This window comes from Pelodiscus sinensis, chromosome 24, assembly GCF_049634645.1.
Source record: "Pelodiscus sinensis isolate JC-2024 chromosome 24, ASM4963464v1, whole genome shotgun sequence".
NCBI classification, from domain to species: Eukaryota; Metazoa; Chordata; order Testudines; family Trionychidae; genus Pelodiscus; species Pelodiscus sinensis.
In genome coordinates, this window is record NC_134734.1 from 20,072,569 (window position 1) to 20,094,101 (window position 21,533).

At 52.1% G+C, this 21,533-nt stretch overlaps 1 long non-coding RNA gene across 2 annotated transcripts in view; it reads left to right on the forward strand.

The window, feature by feature from the left end:
- LOC142819542 (uncharacterized) overlaps positions 1–21,314 on the forward strand; it is a 60,116-nt gene extending 38,802 nt beyond the window's left edge. Inside the window, exons 6-8 of one of the 2 annotated variants that reach the window (XR_012897452.1) lie at positions 18,864–18,957; positions 19,446–19,586; positions 21,157–21,314. This is a non-coding gene — a long non-coding RNA (uncharacterized LOC142819542). The remainder of the gene's footprint in view (positions 1–18,863; positions 18,958–19,445; positions 19,587–21,156) is intronic. The other variant, XR_012897453.1, reaches the window with a different exon arrangement.
- Positions 21,315–21,533: the final 219 nt, after the last annotated feature.

Sequence of the window (21,533 nt, forward strand, 5' to 3'; positions counted from 1 at the left end):
AACCTGTTCTCGGCCACTGTTCCCTCTAGTTTTTTCCATCGATGTGCAGAATAAATGTATTATGCGCCGAGAGGCCTGTGTGCATGTGTACCACCCATAAAAATAAAACCTAGCGGTGGGCGCTCTGTTACTCAGCGGGGTGGCATCTAAATCTCGCGGCACAAGCTGTTCTCATCCCAGCTCTGTGTGACACAGCAGAAGTGTCTTGTATTGGTACCAAAAAAAAAAGAAAAAGAAAAAGAAAAACCTGCTATGTGTGCCTCAGTTTCCCGCTGCACTTTGCATTGTAAAAAAAACCCCAAAAATGCAGTCTGGGAGTATCCCCTGAGTGGAATGAATAGGGCCATTAAACAGCTGCCTGAAACCAACCCCAAATCAACAGCCAGCACAGTGGAGAGATGATGAAGCACATGGACCTCCCAGTAGAAAACCCCAGGAAGACAGACAAGAGGGAGAGAGAGAGAGAGAGCGAGGGGTTAGGACATCACAGCTGGGTTGGCTCATCACAGCCAGGCTGGACTGTCCTTCACTGCAGTGCTAACCTGGGGACTAACGAACAGCTTCCTCGGTTTGCATTGCCAAGATACCTGTGTCTCTGAAAATATCCCCCACTGCATCTCACCCAGGGTGATTGCCGGATTGGATTGCCAGAAGGATCTCAGTACAAGCCTCCTGCAGGTGTAAGAAAGAAAGAAAAATAAGAAGAGCCAGGCTGGGTCAGACCAAAGCTCCATCTAGGCCTGTCTTCTGTCTTCTGACAGTGGCCAATGCCAGGTGCCCTGGGGGAATGAACACAACAGGGAATCATCCAGTGATCTGTCACCCGTTCCCAGCCTTTGACGAACAGAGGGTAAGACACCATCTCTACCCATCCTGGCTAATAGCCAGTGCTGGATGTATCCTCCATGAATTTACCTAGCTCTTTTTTGAACCCTGTTAAAGTCCTGGCGATCACAACATCCTCTGGCAAGGAGTTCCACAGGTTGGCTGTGTGCTGTGTGAAGAAATACTTCCTTTTGTTTCATTTAAACCTGCTACTTATTCATTTCATTTGGTGACCCCTAGTTCTTGTGTTATGGGAACAAGTCAATATTTTTTCCTTACTCACTTCCTCCATACCTGTCATGATTTTATAGACCTCTCTCATATCCTCCCTTAGTTTCCTCTTTTCTAAGCTGAAAAGTCCCAGACTTTTTAATCTCTCTTCACATGGCAACCATCCAAACCCCCTAATCATTTTTGTTGTCCTTTTTTGAACTTTTGCCAATGCCAAGATATCCTTTTTGAGCTGAGGTGAGCACATCTGTACACTGTATTCAAGATGTGGGCGGGGCATGGATTTATAGAGACGCGATACGATATTCTCTGTCTTATTCTCTTTCTCTTTTTAAATGATTTTAATGGCTCAGTGGGATCTGTTGCAGAGAGCAACGGAGAGAGACAGGGACCCAGGTTTGGAAACTACACGCCCAGCCCATTAAGAGATTACTCACGGGAAACTGGTCAGAGGTTGGGGCCTAGACCAGACCCCGTCCCTCCCTGACACTCTGCCACTGGCTGGCCATGTGACTACTGGCAAGTCCCTTTGCCTCTGTGTCCCTTCCTCTCCTTTCTCTGTTCAGATCATGAGCTCTTGGCACAGAGACCTTCTCTGGCTCTGAGTTTGTACAGTGCCTGGCACTCTGAGACTTTAAGCTCAGTTGAGGCCTGCGGTGAACAGCTGTAATACAAACAAGAGCCTGCCAGAGGGAGGATGGTCTTGAGGTGTGATTCCCAGCTTGGCCCTAGATTCTTTAGCTGACGCTTTCCACTGGGGCGTGGATGAATGTGCGACATGGAGCGACGGGGAAAGAAGCTAGCTGCTCCGAGTGCACCTAAGGAGCCCAGCCGTGTAGACAGAATCATGCCCAAATGCCTGGTTTTGTCTCCAGAGCAGGGTGAGCGAAGGGGGCGGCACGCCGGACACAGGCTCACAAGAGCTGGATTTTACTCCCTGCTCTTCTGCTGGCTGGGCAAGTCACAGCCCCTCCCTGCCTCAGTTTCCCCAAGTGGGGCTCTTGGGCCTGACCTCCTTTGCACGGTGCGGGGGAAAAGTGATTTGCACCAGCGCCCACCCGTGGCGTGAGCCATGCGTGTGTGGACACACACAGGGACACACTCACCGCTCCAGCGAGGCTGCCGCACAGCCGTGCACCCCGCATTGAAGAAGCCCCGGCGCTGATGGCTGCTGTCAGCCTGTGGGGGACTGGAGGAGCCAGCCCCTGCTTTCTGAAACAGGAGTGTCTCCAATTCCCTCCAGCGAGGCCCTGCCCTCTCCGCCTCTCCCCCTCCCCTCAGATCCAGCACAAAGTGAAGGTCAAGGCAGGGTCATTGATCCATAGATCACCATGTCTCTCTGCTAGGACAGTGATGGGAGCACGGCAGCCCCATTAACTCCTTCCCTGCCGAGGCTTGGCCAAGCTGCAGCTGCTGCCCACGGCGCCCAGCTAGGCTGATGGACGAAGGAGTCAGATGCAGAAGGAAGCATCCCTCCAGGGAGTGGCCCGGCCCGCCTGACCCTGAAAGGCGCCCGCCCCATGCTGGAGGTTCTGTCAGCTCACATACTTGCCTCGCCCTTAAAAGAGCCAGGTCTTGGGCTTAGCCACAGACTGGTCACGCCCTTGTGCGGTGCCTCGGTTTCCCCATGTGTAAAATGGAGCTGGCCACCCTTTGTCTGTCTTGTCCATGCAGCCTGTCGACGCGTCAGGGTGGGGACTGTCCGTTCCTCTGCGTCTGCGCAGCACAGTGGGCCCCTGATCTCGGCTGGACCAGGACACTAACGCATGTACATGGCAAGCCTTTTGGGGCAGGAGACTGCTTTTTGGTTCTGGGTTTGAACCGCACCGAGGGCGGGCTGCAGCATGAGTGGGGCCTCGAATGCGGCCAAAATACAAATAACAGATGATAAGACTCATTTCTTCCCGGCCCTCCTCTCCCAAAGCCCCCAGCTCTCGCCCTGAAGCCTGAGGGTAGGTCACCCTCGCCTCCGTATTTGCGATGATGGGGGCTGATAATTCCCAGCTGGGGTGTAAAACCCGGTGGCAGTGCCGCCTGTGGGTGTGTGTTCGATATTCCTTTGGCCTCCCCTCGTGCATTAAAGCCAGCCTTGAGCTTTAATCGGAGCGAGCGCACGAGTTCCTAAGTGCCACCGTGCAGGCCTGAGCGGGGCCATGCCCACAATCGTGTCAGTGTGTGTGCGGGGGGGAGGGAGGAGAGCACCCAAGTGTGTGGGGGGATGGGGACGGCGGAGTGTGTGGGGGGCGTATGTGTCCGTGCACTGGTGGCAAGGAACAGCGGAGTGAGGAGCACGGCTTGGTGATACAATGCCACACGACAGGCCTGCAGCCTGCTGGGATGGTGCTGGCTTGGCTGGTTACCATGACAGCGACGCAATATGTCACCAACCACCTGGCACCTGCCAGGTACAGGCCACTTCTGGGGAAAACGCTTGTGACGTGAGCAGTGCCGGTGGCAGCAGGGGCGTGTGTCTGTGTGTGCATGTGTATATGTGTGTTTGCGTGCGTGTGCATGTCTGTGTGTGTGTGTGTGTGCGTGTGTATGTGTGTACGTGTGTGTGAATGTGTGTACCTGTGTGCGCGTGCGTGTGTGTTTGTGTGTATATGGGCCCACAGGAAACTTGGCCACACCCATGATCGATTACTAAAATCATGCTGCACCATGGATGTTGCCGGACCAGAGAGTGCCAGACTAGAGAGGTTCTACATGTACAGTGTAGAGGTCCCCATCGTGCTTAGGAAAAGCAGCTTTCTGCTCAAACAAGGGGCTAAGGAATCAGGACTTCTGGGTTATAATTTCAGCCCTCCCACAGAGTCGCACAACTCTATTTTCCCATCCATAAAATGGGAACACAAATATGGCCCTATCCCTTTGGGGGAGGGGTGATGAATTCATACAATCAGCTGAGCTGGAATTGGACCGGACCACCCTGACTTGGGCAAAAAGTGCTGTGGGGGGCTTGAATGACCTTCAAGCACATCAGTGGCTTGGGCTTGTGTCTCCTCCAAAAGACAGCGCTGCCGGCTGACTTCTTCTGTTGAACCACCCTCGCTGCGCCCCGCAGCCACCGGGGAGTTGCAAACCATATGGCCCCCATCCTCTCCCGCTCTTGTTTTTCACTCCCCCGCCCTGCCACCACACAACAGCCCACCGTGCACCACCGGGAGCCCGTCGCCGTTCTGCGTCAGCCGTTCTCATGGCAATGCTCCCAGGGCCACCACCTCGGGGTGATGAATTCTGTGCCTGAAAGAGAAACGTAGCAGATGGACTTTGAAGGGGTTCCAGTGAGCCCTACGTATGCTCAGCAATTAGTCCCAATGGCAGGGGAAATTCAAAAGCCCCACAGTGACAGATGGATTTATTGGGGGGGGGGGTTGATCATGGGCGGTGGGTGCCCTCCCCTTCTGCCCAGCCCCCGTCCCCCTGGGAGCCAAGCTATCCTCCCTCCCACCCCGCACCCAACACCATGGGGAGGAAAGTCGGCTTGCGGCCCCAGCCCCATGGGGAAGGCAGAGGGCGCATGACCCCAGACACCCCGTCCCCGGAGCACAAGGAGGGGTGGGCAGTAGGGATGGAAGAGTGTAATCGATTAACTGATTAACCAATGAGCAAAAGCGTATAGCTTAAGACTGCATGCATCCCCCACCTACCCATACGTGTTTTAGCAGGCTGGCCAACAGCCCGGCTCAGTCCTGGCTTGCACTGAGTCCGGAACCTACCCCCTGCTGTGGCTCTGCATTTAAAGTGTAATTAGGAGCCAGGTGGGCAGGCAGCCAGGCTCAGTTCCAGCTCGTGCCAGACAGGAGCTGCTCCACCCCGTGCTGCTAGCTCTGTAGCAGAGGCAGCAGCGCAGGGCGACAGGTAGCCGGGCTGTGAGGGGAGCTAGTTTTTAAACTGGCTTCCCTCGCGGACCAGCTCCCACCTGGCACCCCATGCTGCTGCCTCTGATACAGAGGCAGCAGCACGGAGCAGCAGGGGGCTCCACTAGCTGCTGGCCTCACTCCCGGGGACTATAGAATAGTCGAGAAACCAATAAGAATTCATGAGGTTAATTGACTATCCAATTAGCCGATAGTTAACATCCCTAGTGGGGGCAGCAACTCTCTGTCCCCAGTATGCAGGAGACCATCTGGGGGCGGGGGGAGTCTGGGCGGGACCAGGCTGGTGGTTTGGGAAGGCAACGCCTCCCCCTGCCTTTGATACCCACCACCCCTGGTTTTGATCCCGTTTGGGGGCTGGTTTCCTGGATGCCGTGCCCGTGAGCTGCATTCTCCCAGAGCTGAAGGGTCAGTGTCTGTATTGCTCTTTGGAGGGGGGGCGGGGCCGTGATCTTAGCTCCGGACCTTAGCTGGGGGAGACCAGGTGAGCTGTCCCAGCAGGACTGGGTGGTGAGACGCCCCAGAGAGCAAGGAGGCGAGCGTCACTGGCTTTATCAGCACCCTGGGGGGGAGGGGGGTTCTGTGACCGCCCCCCGTCACACCCCTAAGCTCGACACAGAACCCAAGTGTCCTCACGCTCTGTCTCTTCTTCTAACCACAACACAGCTCCCATGCCAGGCCTACCCGGTGGATTTTAACCCAGCCCAGTTATTGGGGGGCTTTCCAGTTGGTGGGTGGGATTTGGCAAACAATCCCTGTGCTAGACGATCTTATGTCAGAAATAGTTGGACAACAAAGTTAATGGGGAGGTCGGAGAAGTCACCCTCTCTCCGCACAGCCCCTCCTCCGCTCCCCCCGCCTTAATGTAGGACATGACATGGTGTAATTTATAAACTGCATTATGGAGTCACTAATCTGCTAATGGAGAAGAGCCTCCCCCCAGCTAATCTTTTGCTCACACATTAAGAGAGCTAATACCATCACAGGTCATAAATATGAGACCCTCCTATCCCATCGCTCTTTGCTTTCCTTAGAAAGCTGGACCCAAAACTGAGCTGGTTGCAACATTTCCATCCAAACCTCCCCCTCCCGCACCATTGGAAAATGCCATTTTGACAAAAAACTCCAATGTTTTCGGGGAGCGGATGGCAGCTGAAATGGTATGGATTGAACATAACTTCCTAGTGGAAAAGAAGAGGTTTGGCCACGTCCCATTTCAGTGCTCTTGGAAGGGGAATTGCGGGTTTTTCACTTGCAGATGGCTTTCACCATGGACTTCATCAAGAGAGGGATCAACATCAAAAAGAAAGAGCGGGAGTGGATCGAAAAGGCGATGTTTTGACTGACCTGCAACAAATTATTTGGCAAAAGATGGCCAATGTTTGGCTTCTGGCAAGGGTGGCCAGATGGTTTAGCAAAAAATACTGAACACCCCCCTCCTCCCTCCAAAAAGAAAACTGGGAAAAAATTCTGTTAAGGAAAAAAAAAGGGAGGGATACTAAAGTTGTTGAGCAAAAAAAAAAAAAAAAGCACAGCAGGGAAAAATTGTCCCTGTTTCCCTCAGCTTCTGTCCAAGGAAAACAGGAAATACCAGACATTTCATATGTCCGGTATTTTCTGTTATTTTTACCGGACGGGGGACCCAAATAACAGACAGTCCGGGCGAAAACCAGACACCTGGCAACCCTACTTCTTGCCTTAACGAGGGATTAAAAAAAACCAGCCTTTGAAAACTCAATATTTTGGAGGGAATGGAAGAGCCATTTTCCAGCCAGCTCGAAGCCAGACCTTAAAAGGGCCCACTCCTGTTGGAGTGCAGCCTACGGCGAGTTGCAGATACTGAGTAGCAAACAGCCTCCAGTGTAAAGTTACAGCAGCCCCGTGGCTGCTCTAGCTTGCCCCATCCTCTCTTTGGCTGTGTATGGGCCCAGAACAAACCCAACCCAGCGTGCTGCACCTGCTACAGGTACGTCTACACGGCAGCGAAATAACAGAGTCACTCCGAAATAACAGAGTCTACACTACAAGCCGTGATTTCGAAATAATGGCGAGCAGGAGGACGTCTTACTCCGAGTCCGGTACCCCTCATTTCACGAGGAGTAAGGGAAGAGTGCGTTTTCTCGGACTTCCTGCCGTGTGGACAGCGCCAAAAGCTGCATTAAGCTATTTTGACTCCAGCTACGCAATTGACGTAGCTGGACTTGCATCGCTTAATTTGAATTCAGCCCTGCTATGTAGACATGCCCTGCATCAGCCCTACACTGCAAATTCTCCTACACAGGGCCGGCCTGAGCCGTTTTAGCGCCCCGGGCCCTGGTGTGCGGCATCACCCCCGGGCGCACGTCACATGCGCGGGCCTGCCCCTGGGGTGTGAGCCCATCCCCCAGGGTGCATGGGCCTGCCCTGGGGTGCAAGGGGCATGTGTGGGCCTGCCCCCGGGACGCACAGCACATGCACTGCCCAGCCACAGCCGCTGGCGTGCAACCTGGGGCCCGCCTCCGGGGCACACGGCGCATGCGCTGCCCAGTCCGGCCTGGCCACCGCTGCTGGCGCACAGCCCATGGTGGGCTGCACCTGGCCCTGCAGGGCTCCGTGGCCATGGGGGGAAGGGCACTGCTGGCTGGTGCCCCAGGGATGGGGAGGGTGGCGCTGCGGGAGCCGGGTGCGCAGTGCCTGATGGCAGCTATAAGGGATGCAGCGTCCCCCTTACAGCTGCCATCAGGCGCCCCCCATCGGTTGGCACCCCGGGCAGCTGCCTGGCTCGCCCCCCCTTAGTCTGGCCCTGCTGCTGCAGCCCCTTGCAACTTTATAAGCTTTAGGTAACATAGGTCAAGAGGGGCCAGAAATCCCCCTCCCCGCCATGGGATGTCCTTATAGAGCCAAGATCTTCGACTCAGTTTGCATCAGCACTTACGGCTCAGCTGCCTCTTTGAACCCCTGCTCTTGGATCTACCAGAACCAGCTGAGAATCCTGCAGGCTTCTTTCCAGATTTCCTCCCTTGTGGGTCCCAGCAGCTGCAAGGAAGAAGAAAAAAACGAGGCCAGAAAACAAACGTTTCCGAGTCATTTTCAGACTTTTTTAAACCTCACGAGAACTTTCGGGGGCTTTTTGTTGCAGGGTGAAGATTTGCCGGCCAGATCTTGATGGATTTGGCCAGGTCGACTCAGTCTGACGGTACAGTCTGTGCTGTGGCAATGGGGAGACTCCAGCTTTTTCTTCCCCTTCCCCCCTCCCCGAACCCTCAGCCAGGGTGAAACTGATGTGGCTGGCTTTCTCGTGGATGGGACGATAAATTCTAGTGTAATCTATGAGCCGCCTGGCACACAATTGCCAGAGTTTGTCTGGTTCTTTAATGTCAGGAGTGTAAATTAGCGCCTAGCACCGAGGCGACCTTGGAGAATTCTCAGCGGGCCGGGTTTTAGTTTAGACTGAAGAGCTGGCTGCTGTTCCCTCTCCGGTGACAACTACAGAGGAGCACAAGTACTTAATATAAGGCAGTGTGGCCTGCTAGACTGGGCTCCAGGAGGGGTGGATTCTTGCTACAGCTCTGCCAGCCTCCTCCTGTGCCTCAGTTTCCCCAGCTGTAGGGCAGGGCAGGTGATACTTGGGTAGCATGCAACAGATACAAAACAAACAAACAAACAAAAACCCATCTACTGCTAACCTACATTCACAAAAGAGGAGGTGGTCACAGCATATCCATGAAGTTATATTGGAATTGAAAAAGGTTCAGAAAAGCACATCAGAAATGAGGAGAGGCTTGGAACGGCTGCCATATGAGGAGCAGTGAATAAGACTGGGGCCTCTAAAACACCTTGGAAACGAGACGACGGAGGAGGGAGATGGTAGTGTCTATAAAGTCACGGCTGGTGTGAAGAAAGCAAACAAAGACGACGTATTTACTCCTTCCATGGGCGTGAATGGTAAAAGAAGGTGGTCACATAACAGCACTTAGCCCATCCATGGATTATGCTTTCCAGAGTTGAGGGGTGTGAGGAAGTGGGGAGTTTTGGGGGAGTCAAAGGGGGTTACATACCATGGGGCACTCAGTGCCTGGAGGTTACTGGTTTAATGCAACAGTGGTGGGGAGTTTGTTGTTTCAGAGAACAGCTCAGAACTGGAGCCTCGGTGTCTGGTACCCTGGTGTCCCCAGCTCTGCTCAGAGGACACACATGTCTATTATTCTCTGATTTTTTTTACCGGACAAAGAGCGCAAATACCGGACTGTCCGGTAGAATACCGGACATCTGGCAACCCTGTTCTCTAGACCAGAGCTACTATCAGCCAGCACAAAATAGGAGGGTTTAGTGAGCTTTGAAGACAGCAAAGGATCTCTCAGGCCAGTCGGCCTGGGCCCTGAGCCCCGCAAGTCAGTCTCTCTTACAGCCACTGAGTCCTGCCTGCTCTGCTCTCAGTCCCCAAAAGCAGCCCCCTCTCCCAGCGGAGCCTCCAATAACCCCAGGAACAGCCCCTCCTCCGTCCATTGTCTTCTCTCCAGGTAAGAGGGTCACCTGGCCCCTCTTCACCACCTCCCTCCTCCGTCCAATGTTCTCCCCGCACTGGGACCAGCTGGGCCGGTCGCTGGGGTCTCCCCTCTGCAGCCCTGAGAGGCGCCGTCTTGGAGGTGGAGGGGCGGATCCCCCAGGTGAGAGTGGGCCCCCCAAGAGTGGGTCGCTGCACGGGAGTGGACTCCCTGAGAAAGGGCGGTCTTACTGTCGCTGGAGTGGAGTGGGCTCCCCGAGAAGGGGCTGCCGCACTGGAGGGGGAGGGAAGTCTCACCAAGGGAGCCGAGGGGCTAAGCGTGGCCACAGCCTGTGAGCCGTGACAAGGGGTAAACATCCTCTCTGTAAAAAGACAAAAAGCTGGGGGGGGATGTAGGAGAAAGAAACAGCTTGATACGCGGGGTTGGTGTCAGGCCTGAGGCCTGAACCAAAGTCAGCAAGCGTTAAAAACTCGGAGGGACAGGCAGGCCCTGTCAAAAGCAAAGGTCTGTCTGCAAGCCGGCGTCTGGGACACGAACTCGGCACTAGTTCTGCTAAGGCACATGGAACATGGAAATCCATCCCGCCAGGACAGCACGAGGACACCCCAACCCAGCACGCGCTCACATAGTGTGACGAAAGCGAGGATTAGTGATAGGCACCGATCCTAGGCAACATGGTCATCAATGATCTGGAGAAAGGAATAAACAGAGAGGTGGCAACATCTGCAGATGGTACCAAACTGCTCAGGAGAGTTAAGTCCAAAGCAGACTGTGAAGAGCTTCAAAAGGATCTCAGCAAACTAGGTGACAGGGCAACAAAATGGCCAATGAAAGCTAATGCCGAGAATTGCAAAGTAACACACATGGGTAAAAGTAATCCCAATTATACATGCGGAATGATGGGGACTCAGTTAGTGTTACACTCAAGAGAGAGCTCTTGGAGTCGTAGGATCATAGAACCATAGAGCTGGAAGAGACCTCAGGAGGTCAAGTTCAGCCCCCTGCCCTAGGCAGGACCAATCCCAACTAAATCAACCCAGCCAGGGCTTTGTCAAGCTTGAAAAGACTTGAAAATTGCTAGGGATGGAGACTCCACTACTTCCCCTAGGAGACCCATTCCAGTGCTTCACCACCCTCCTAGGGAAATAGTTTTTCCTCATATCCAACCTGGACCTCTCCCACCACAACTTGAGACCATTGCTCCTTGTTCTGCCATCTGCCACCACTGAGAACAGCCTCTCTCCATCCTCTTTGGAACCTCCCTTCAGGAAGTTGAAGGCTGCTCTCAAATCCCCCCTCACTCTTCTCTTCTGCAGACTGAACAGACCCAAATCCCTCAGTCACTCCTCATAGGTCATATGCTCCAGCCCCCTAATCATTTTGGTTGCCCCCTTCTGGACCCTCTCCAATGCGTCCACATCCTTTTTGTCGTGGGGGGCCCAGAACTGGACACAATACTCCAGATGTGGCCTCACAAGAGTCGAATAAAGGGGGATCATGACATCTCTGGATCTGCTGGCAACGCTCCTCCTAATGCACCCTAATATGCCATTCGCCTTCTTGGCTGCAAGGGCACACTGTTGACTCATATCCAGCTTCTCATCCACTGTAATCCCCAGGTCCTTTTCTGCAGAACTACTACTTAGCTCAGTGGTCCCCAACCGTTTGGGGTTGCCAGGCGCCAGGGGGCGTGACCGTTCGCCCGCCGGGCGCCCGGGGGGCGGGGCCCCCCATAGCCGCATTCCGGGGCTGGCGCTCTCCCCTCAAGCGCCGCGCGCCCGAGGCCGGCGCTCTCCCCCCCCCCCCCCAAGCGCCGCGCGCCCGAGGCCGGCGCTCTCCCCCCCCCCCCAAGCGCCGCGCGCCTGGGGTCGGCGCTCTCTCTCCCCCTCCCCCAAGCGCCGCGTGCCCGGGGCCGGCGCTCTCTCCCCCCCCCCCAGCGCAGCGCGCCCAGGGCCGGCGCTCTCCCCCAAGCGCCGCGCGCCCGGGGCCAGCACTAGCGCTTTCTCCCCCCCCCCCCAAGCGCCGCGCGCCCGGGGTCGGCGCTTTCTCCCCCCCCCCCCCATGCACCGCGGGGGATGAATCCGCGGCGCCCCCGGGGCCGGCGCTCACCGTGCGCCACGCGCCCAGGGCCGGCTCCATCACCGCGCATGCGCCACGTGCCTGGGGCCAGGCCAGCCCTGAGCACTTGGCGGGCGCCAGGAAATGCCCCGTGTTGGGCACCGTGTTGGGGACCACGGACTTAGCTGGTTGGTCCCCAGCCTGTAACAATGTAACATTGTAGATAGTTCTCTGAAAACATCCACATAGTGTGCAGCCGCAGTCAAAAAAGCAAACAGAATGTTGGGAATCATTTAAAAATGGATAGAGAATAAGACAGAGAATATCTAATTGCCTCTAAATCCATGGTATGCCCACATTTTGAATAGTATGTACAGATGTGGTTGCCCCATCTCAAAAAAGCTATCTTGGCATTGGAAAAAGTTCAGAAAAGGGCCACAAAATGATGCGGGGTTTGGAACAGCTGCCATATGAGGAGAGATTAATAAGAGTGGGACTTTTCAGCTTGGAAAAGAGACAACTAAGAGGTGGTCATGATAGAGGTTGATAAAATCATGACTATTGTGGAGAAAGTCAGTAAGGAGCAGTTATTTACTTGTTCCCATAACACAAAAATTACAGGTCACCAAATGAAATGAATAGGGAGCAGGTTTAAAACAAACAAAAGGAAGTTTTTCTTCACACACCACACAGTCAACCTGTGGAACTCCCTGGAGAGAGACCTGTTAGGACACTATACTGGTGACTTCTGATCCCCACGCATGGTAACTGAGCACCTCAATATCTTTAATACAGTTGTTCTCACAACTGCTCCCTCCCCTAGTAGGGGCAGGGTTATCATGGGAAAATTGAGGTTAAGTGAGTTGACCAAGGTCACACGGAGATCGTCTGACTTCAGGCTGGTATGTCCTAGATTGGTACCTAACCAGTAGGCCATTCTTCCTCACCAGAACACCCTCATTTTGCTCCCAAAGCATGTGCTCTAGTGGTTAGCTCAGTCAAAACTCCTGGTCCCTCATTCCTTCTTGGGAAGTCACTTAGGGTGAACTTTTGAGAATCAGCAGGCAAGCCAGAGGGCATCTGAAACCCCAGTGTAAGCCCCAAAAGCCCTGATGTTCCAGCCTCTATGGACTTCAGGAGATGGCTGCGTGGAGCATCTCCAAGGTCAGCCTGCTTTTCCGTGCCTTGCTTTAGGCAGATTTTCCACAGCGTAGAAGTAGGACCCCTCCCCCCCCCCCCCCCGAGCAGGCAGTGGGTCAGATTTTGCATGGGCTTTTGGAGATCTCCCCGGAGGGACGGACATGGCAGCCTCAGCCTGTAAGGTGGGGGAGTAAATAGCGACCCCTTCACTGGGGCAGGGCTCTGGGATCAACGCATAAAGAGTGCTAGAGGTCTTGGCAGCAGGCCTGGAGCCTGGAGGCTCCATCAGACTCTTCCTGCAGGGAGCCAAGCGTTAGAGGAATTGACAGGGGTTCCGTGGCTGGCTCCATTAGTTACAGCAGATTTAGCTGAGCTGGAACGCACCAGACTGCACCTCTGACGCCTCTGGCCTCCGGGGATAGATTTCCTCACTCCTCACGGCGGCAGGTAAACACAGCGGCTGGCCCAGGCTCTGGAGTGTAGCAGGGCAACAATTGCCTGGCTCGCAGCATCCTCCAGATTAACCGGTGAACAGCATGGTCTCCAATTAAAGTCTCTCGGGTACACAGCTGCTGCACAGGCCGGCAATGGAGGGCTGCAGTTATTGCGGGATGGCTGGGATTTTGGGGGAATAGGAAATGGAGAGTGAGAGGGGGCCTGGCTGGGAAGTTCACATCAAGGTTAGGATCCAGGTTTTGATCCAGATCAAAGTTTGTAAATAAAGCCAGATCCAGATTTATACCTGGATTCAGGTAGAGATCAAGGCTTGGATCCAGATAAAGATCCAGATTGAAGCTTGGCCCCAGATCCAGATCAAGGCTTGGATCCAGATAAAAATCCAGATAGATTGATTGATCCAGATAAAGGCTTGGATCCAGATAAAAATCCAGATAGATTGATTGATCCAGATAAAGGCTTGGATCCAGATAAAAATCCAGATAGATTGATTGATCCAGATAAAGATCCAAATCAAGGCTTGGCTCTGGATCAAGATCAAGGCATGGATCCAGGTCCAAATCCAGATCAAGCGTAGGATCCTCATATAGTCTGAGATTTGGATCTACCTTGAGGTCCACAGTTCACAGATTCTGGTTCTGTCCATCTCTCAGCAGGTAAAACCGGAGGACGGTTAGTTTTGTAAAGTCAGAGCATGGTGCTGCAGTTAGCTGTAAAACACTAATACCTTTTGGCTGAGACTGTCAAAGCCGTCTGCGAGATGTGAAAACCTGGCCGCTTATTTAGGGCCCTAATGGGATCCGAGGCCTTTTGAAAACCTGGCTCTAAAAGAAAAGATCTAGCAAGTGCCTGAGAATAACCTTAAGCTGGTATCCAAGATGATGACTCAGGATAAAGATGTGGTCCAAGAGAAATTACCTACTTTCTTAGGCTGGGTCTACACTGGTCCTTGATTGACAAAACTTTTGTCGTTGGCCGGTGCTTAACACTCTTCTCCCCCAAACAATAATGTTTTGCGGCAGCCAATGAAAGTGTGGACACTGCTTTGTCAGCAGCAGTGCTCTGCTGCTCACCAAGCAAACCCCGCTTGTTTCGAAAGAGGATATGCAAATTCCGCATCTCGCTTTCGAAAGAGGATCTTTCAAAAGTGAATGTAGTCTGGACGTGGGTTTTTTTTTGGAAAAAAACCCTTTTATGGAGGGTTTTTCTTTTTGGTGAAAAAGGGCTTCCCCCCCCCAAAAAAGTGTCCAGACTACTTTCACTTTTGAAAGATCCTCTTTAGAAAGTGAGATCATAAAATATGCAAATTCCCACTGAATTTGCATATCCTTTCAGGAAAAAAATGTAGTTTAGCCGTATCCAGAATGATCACACGCGCCGACTTATAGCGACAGGACTGTGTCGACAGAGCCTGGTCGCTAAAAGCTGCGTAATCTCAGCTGGTGCCAGAGGATTGCAGGTAATCAAAAATGTTTTTTGCTGCAAATTTGTTAAAATCCATGGGTGAGAAAAATCCGCGTTTGACAAATTTTCCAACTTGGAAAATTATGTTGGAAAAAAAAGTGTTTTGGAATCGTCCAAAGGTCCCGGTTTGACATTTTCAACAGGAAACATTTTGCTCTTTGGGGTCAAACCGACTTTTGGTTTGGAAATGTAACAAAGTTTGTACAAAGAAAAAGAGGAAGAAAAGAATCCAAAGTCAAAAGTGGAACAAAAGGTTTCACCTGACCCAAACTAGACTTTTTTTTTTTTTATTAAGGATTTTATCATCTGTCCTGATTTAGGATGGGATTTAAAAAAAAAAAATCTCAAAAATTCTCACCATATGGGAAAAACATTCCCCACCCATCCCTTCTAAGGCAAGCTGTCCCGACTGTGAATGGAACATGTTTCCCTCTGTTGCTTCTCTCGGCCCTGGCTCAGAAAGAGTTAAGGATCTTAGCTTTGGCTCCCTGGTGGTAGAACAACCTTTCACATAGCATCTAGCTACTGACCGCAAACTTACCCCCAAATTATCGATTGACCTTCAACACCCCGTGAAGCAACACCCCCACTCACATTGCAACTGGCTCATTAAGACACAGAATGCTGTTACCCAGTCTTTGCCGACACACAGGAACCTTTGCATGGAGCTTATTTGACTTGTGTGTGTTCTGTTTGGTGGGGCCGTTGTGTGTTGTGCCTGTGTGTGGTGTCAGTGGCAGTGTTGTGTGAATGAGTGTGGAGGGCTGTTGCAGGTGGGAGAGTTGTGTGTGTCTGTGTGTGAAGAATGGGTGTGTTGCGTTCACAAGGGTGGAGGTGTGTTGTGTTTGCGTTGTGTGTGGATGTGATGCGTGCACAAGTATGGGGGGGTTGTTGTAGGTGGAGGTGTCTTGTGTCCCCGAGGGTAGAGGGGTGTTTTGTGTGCATGTGTTGTGTGCATGGGTACTGCTGTGGTGGCAGGGGGTTGTGTGTCTGTGTGTATTAAGAACGGCTATTTTATATGCCTGAGTGTGGAGAAGGTATGGGGACTATGTTGTGCGTTTGTGTCCTGTCCGTGAATATGTTCTGCAGAGGAGTGAGATGTTTTGTGTGGGCACGTGAGGAATACTAGGCGCCCCCGCAAGTCTGTGTTGTGCAGAGGTGTGGGGGGTCTCTGACACTTTATCCGGTCAACACGAGGTCTGTCTTCTCCTCCCTCTACCCCCCGGCGCACCCTCCTCTAAAATGCCACCATCTCGTCTTCCTGGGGGCTGCTTTCCACTTGCCATCTGACAGATGGCACTGCTAATTATCCGCCCAAGCACTCCAGGACTCCCAAAATAAACCAAGAGGCCAGCATTTAAAGGGCTGCGTGGACCAGCAAGAGAGCGACTCAAGCGGTGAGGAAATCCACCGACCGTGGGCCACAGCCAATTCGCTTTGGCTCACGAAACAAGCGAAAGAGAACATCCCTTTGCTGGGTTGCCACACATGGAACCCACCAAGTGGCAAGGTGTTCTCTTCCACAGCTCGGGGGACGTGGCACTTTGCTGCGGATATCATTGTCTTTATGTATTCCCTTTCGCAGATCTAGAGGAAGGGGCCGGGAGCCAGGAGAAGATAACAATCTCATTATGGAATCTTGCCATTTTCTTTTCTTTCTTTCTTTTTTTTTTTTTTACTGACATATACATTTATTTTTAACAGATTTTACTGACAGGCAATTTTCACTCCCCCCCCCCCCCACACTTAATTCCACTGACAGTAAACTTGCTGACAGATGGAGACGACTCGTCATGCCCAAATCAGGGATGGGAAAAAATCAATGAGGGCTGGCACTGGGCAGAGCTCTCTCATGTAATCTCATGATCTAGCTAATCGACCGATCTAGATACTTTTCTGACCTCCGCCCCATCAGCACATGTTCAGAGCGATTCTAAAGTATCTAAAATTAGAAGGATCAAGAATATGCTTCCTGCATCTCTTGCTTCCTTGTCTGTTGGAGAAAACGCTCTATGAGTTTAGGAGCTGTTTGTTTATGTTGGCATTGGTGAGTGGGTGTTTTATATGTCTGGGGTTGTTTTGTGCGTGGGATTCTTATGGGTGGGTGTGGATGTCTGGGTGTGGGTGTTTGGGGAGTGGGATTGTGGAGGGTGGGTGTCTGGGTGAGAGGGCGTGGTGTGGGGGAGTGCGGTGTGACTATGCTGAACGGGTTTTGCGAAGAGGAAGTTGGCGCGGGCTTGTGAGTGTGTTTTGTGAGTGGGCAAGTCTCTGTGTGAGTGTCTGGGGTGTGTCTGTGGGTCCGTCTACACCAGGGCTAATTTGGAAGCCCCGGGGGCCACAATGATACTCACAGCACATACCGAGGGCCGCAACTTAAGTGTGGTTGCATATACATGCAAATATATACACAAATAATTTCTTTCACACAATGCACCCGTGCTCCCGGCACTTCCTCCCTAGGGGCTAAGAACGCCGAAACCCTGCACCCGTCTCTTCCAGCCAGCCCGTCTGCTTGCGTCTTTCAGTGCTCACCCTGCCTGGGAGATGCCTCGCCGTTGTGGAGCGTATTCCTAGTGAAGGCCGTGTTCACAGGATCCCACCCATGGGCTGTGTGTTGAGCCCTGCGTAAACCCAAACCGCACCATGAGCCACGTGTGAAGTAGCCCTGATCTATCCTGTGGAGCTGTTTCAGAATACTGGAAGTATCCCAAAATAGTTATTCCGTGTCTATTGAAGCAGCCCATCATTTTGTAATAGATTTCGAAATAGGGTTGCCAGATGGTTTAACAAAAAATACTGAACCCTCACCCCCCAAAAATGGAAAACAATTCTGTTGAGCAAAAAAATTAATTCCCGGCCCGCTCCATCCTCCTCCCCACCCTAGTCAACCCGAGCTATGCTGCGTATCCCAAATGCCCTTCCCTTGGATGCCCGAGCTGGGAAAAACAAAAAATACTGGACATTTTACATGTCTGGTATTTTCTGCATTTTTTTTTCCGGACGGAAGGCGCAAATACCTGGCTGTCCGGTTCAATACCGGACACCTGGCAACCCTATTTCGAAATAACGGGCGGCTTATTCTGACATCCCTGTCATCCTCGTTCCACAAGGGTTAGGGGGAATTCCGGAGTAGCGCGTTATTTTGAAATGATGAAATAAGCTATTTCGAAATAGCATTGAAAGAAGCTTCGCCACCCTGACAGTCAGGAAGTTTTTCCTAATGTCCAACCTAAACCTCCCTTGCTGCAATTTAAACCTATTGCTTCTCGTGCTATCATCAGAGGTTAAGGGGAAGAATTTTTCTCCCTCCGCCTTAGACACCCTTTTAAGTATTTGAAAGCTGCTCTCATGTTCCCGGTCAGTCTCCTCTTTTCCAAATTAAACAAACCCAATTCTTTCAATCTTCCCTCACAGATCCTGTTTTCTAGACCTCTAGTCACTGTTGTTGCTCTTTTCTGGACTCCAGTTGAGGCCTAATTCATGCAGAGTAGACTGGAAGAATAATTTTTCATGTCTTGCTTATGACACTGCTGCTAATACATTTTAGGATGATGCTTCTCCTCCCCCCCTCTTTTTCTTTGAAACAGTGTCACACTGTTGACACCTATTTAGCTTGTGGGCCACTATGACCCCTAGATCTCTTTCCTCAGCACTCCTTCCTAGACAGTCATTTCTCATGTAGTATTTGTGCAATTGTGGGGTTTTTTTCCCTTCTTGGAGTACCTTGCATTTGTCCTTATTGAATTGTAGCCTATTTACTTCAGCACAGGCCTCCAGTTTGTTGGGATCACATACTAGGCAGGATACTAACCACAGGTGTTAAGTCAAGACTATGGGCTTGGACTATGTATGCCTTTATGCAGGATGGTCTGCCTTCTTGCAAATGGGAGGTGGTGCCACCTGGACAGTGTTGGTCACAGTGCATTGTGGGAGATGTAGTTTGGCCCCCCTGCCAGACATGAGGCAACTGAACTACTATTCCCATGGGGCAGTGCAGCTGTATTTCCAAACTAAATTGTGTGGCTTTTAAGGCATTCAGTAGCTGAAGAAAAATCAGAGTGTTCCATGGAAGCTGACACTGTTCCATGCACAGTTTTGTTTGATCCAAAACCCAATGCTCCAGCAAAAAGCATTTTCTGTGGAAAATGTCCAGTCCGCTTTCATTTTAAAAACCAGAGGAGCCCAGTTCTAGCCCTTGTGTTTGCAGGGAAAAGCTTGATAATGCAGCCCTAAAGCAGGGGTGGGGACTCTAAGGCCCAGGGGCTGGATTCGGCCCCTGGCTTGCCCGGATCTGGCCCCCAAGGCTCCGGACACCCCTCTCTCCCAGCATTAGGGAGCCGGTGCTGGCACTCCAGCCAGAATCACAGTCAATGGAAGCAGTGGGGGGCAGTGCCTGGGAGTGGCAGGAGGCACAGAGCCAGGTAAGTACCCCCCCATTCCCTCATGCACCCTCTGTCCCACCAAGACCCCAGAGATCCTCACCCTGCTCCTGCGCCCAGCCTCCCACCCTGAGCTTGCTTCTGCACCCAACCAGACCCCCCCCACCCTCAGCCCGCTCCTGCACCCAAGCTCCTGGCCAGACGCCCCACCCTCAGCCTGCTCCTGCACCCAACCTCCTGGCCAGATGCCCCACCCTCAGCCTGCTCCTGCACCCAACCTCCTGGCCAGATGCCCCACCCTCAGCCCATTACCTGGAAAGGTCTGCGTTGAGCGGGGTGGGCCGCAGGGCAAAACGTTTGAGAAACGCTGGTCTATAGAGAGGGGGCTGCAAAGTTCTGGCAGCCCTGAATCTTGGGGGTGGGGGGGTGTTATGGGATGCTTGTGTGCTGCCCCTGTGCCAGTGCCCAGTAGGGGGCAGTCAGTGCCTACCCCCAGGAAACCCCACCTGTGTCCTTTCTCATTGTTGCAGAGCTAGGTCTAGACTGCACCTTCTGCTGCAAATGCAGAGGGGCTAAGTGCAGCTGGATTTGCAACACCCATGGCCAGGAACGTGGCAGACCGGTGGCTTGGAGCATCCGTAGGAACAGTGTGACTGACCATGCCACAGTCAGTAAGTGAAAGCCTCATGGCTGGGGGCCACTGTAAGAGGGGTGGGAACGGCCGTACAGGAGTGGTTCTGCATTTCCCTCTCGCTCTGGGCTCTGTGAAACGTGACTGGCCCATGTGGGCTGCACCAAAGAGGTGGGGGTTGTGAGTTTGCGGGTGCCACCCCATGCTGGTTTGTTATTGTCGGGTTGCTCATGTGCACTGGGCTGCTGCGCTCTGGATTGCTGTGGACAGGCTGCGTGTGCGGGTTTCTTGGTGCAGAGCTGCCCAGCTGGGTGTGGGGTTGTGCACCTCATGTGGAGGCTAAGTTCTCTGACTTGGTTTGTGATGGCATGGTACAAGGTTCCAGGCCTTGGTTTGTTCTAGTAGGTTTGCTCGCAGATGCTGGGGCTGCTCATTCCTTTTTCTTGTTTTACTTTTGCCTCAGGGTGTTGGGTTTGTTGACCTAGTTTGTTGTTGTGGGTTTGGCCTGTAGGTGCTACGGCTCCATGCACTGGTTTGTTGTACTGCCCCATGAGCATTGGGGGCAGCTCGTGGTTTCTAACCTTTTTTGTGGCCCACTGCAAATCTTGTCTCTGCCCCGTGCCTCAGTTTCCCCTTTCCCTTTTGTTTATCATACCTGTTTGGCTGTTCAGCTCTTTGGGGATAGTCTCCCAGCGCAACAGCTGGCTGCGTGGACTTCTTGACCTTCTGGTGAGAAATTGGAGCAGGTTCAAAGAAGAGTCAGGAGAACGATGACAGGGTTAAAATGAGAAAATCCAGACCTCAGTCTATTCAGCTTATCAAAGCGGAGGTTGAAAGGTGGCTTGATCACAGTCTATAAGTACATCCATGGGGAAGAGAAGGATGATGAGAGGGCCTAGCAGACAAAGGTCTAACAATACCGTATGAAAGGTTAGCTAGACAGGCTCAGACTTAGAAATAAGATGCAATTTTTTAACAGTGATAGTAGTTAACCATTGGAACAGCTTACCCAGGGCTGTGGCAGAGTGTGGAGTTTTTAAATCAAGACTGGATGTTTTTCTAAGAACTCGGCTGTAGCGCAGTCCTAGCTATTGGCCACGGAGCAGGAATTGATACAGAGAAATGCAAAAGCTGTGTTCTGCAAAAGATCTAATGTGTGACCAGAATGATCCCTCCTGATTTTAGCACCTATGAATAACTGATGTTACTCTTAACTAACAGTGTGCGTGTCAACACTACAAGCCTTTATTTCGAAGCAAGGGTGAGCTGGAGGGATTCTTACTCCGTCTCATGGTATCCCTGATGTCACGAGGAGTGAAGGAAGTCGAAGGAAGAGTGCTCTTCCTTCGCCTTCCTGCTGTGTAGACGGCACCAAAAGCCAAAGGAAGCTATTTCGACTTCAGCTACGCAATTGACGTAGCTGAAGTTGCGGCGCTTAATTCAACGTTCGCCCTGCTGTGTAGACGTGCCCTGTGACAATAAAAATCCCAGCTCTTATCTTAGGGTGCATCTACACTGAACGTAGCCTAATTAAGTAACTCAGGAAACTTTGATTTCTCTTTGATTTCTCCCCCAATCTGATTGCCTTTTTCCTCTTGCCGGCATCCCAGGTGTGCAAGCAATCCGGATCCAGGAAGAAATTGATGGCAAAATGTACGGTGTTAAATAACATGTGGCAACATTATGAGAATAAAATGGTTGCTCCTGATTACGATTCAGTTAAAATAAAAGATGCGCTAATGGATTTAAAGCTGCCGCAAATAGATGTTGGAAATATTGTCACGTCTGTATTTACTGGATAAAGCGTTGCTTAAAAACCCGCTGCATTCCCGACTTAATGACTCAGGCTTTTGGGTCTTCAATACTAGTCCTCCAAGGTTCACAGATTTTCCTATTTGTTCTAGTTCTTTGTCTCCGTGTTTCTCTTGGCCTCCAATTGCTGTAATTTTTTTGTCTTCTCCGTGCTAATCTCCATGCTGATTTTCCG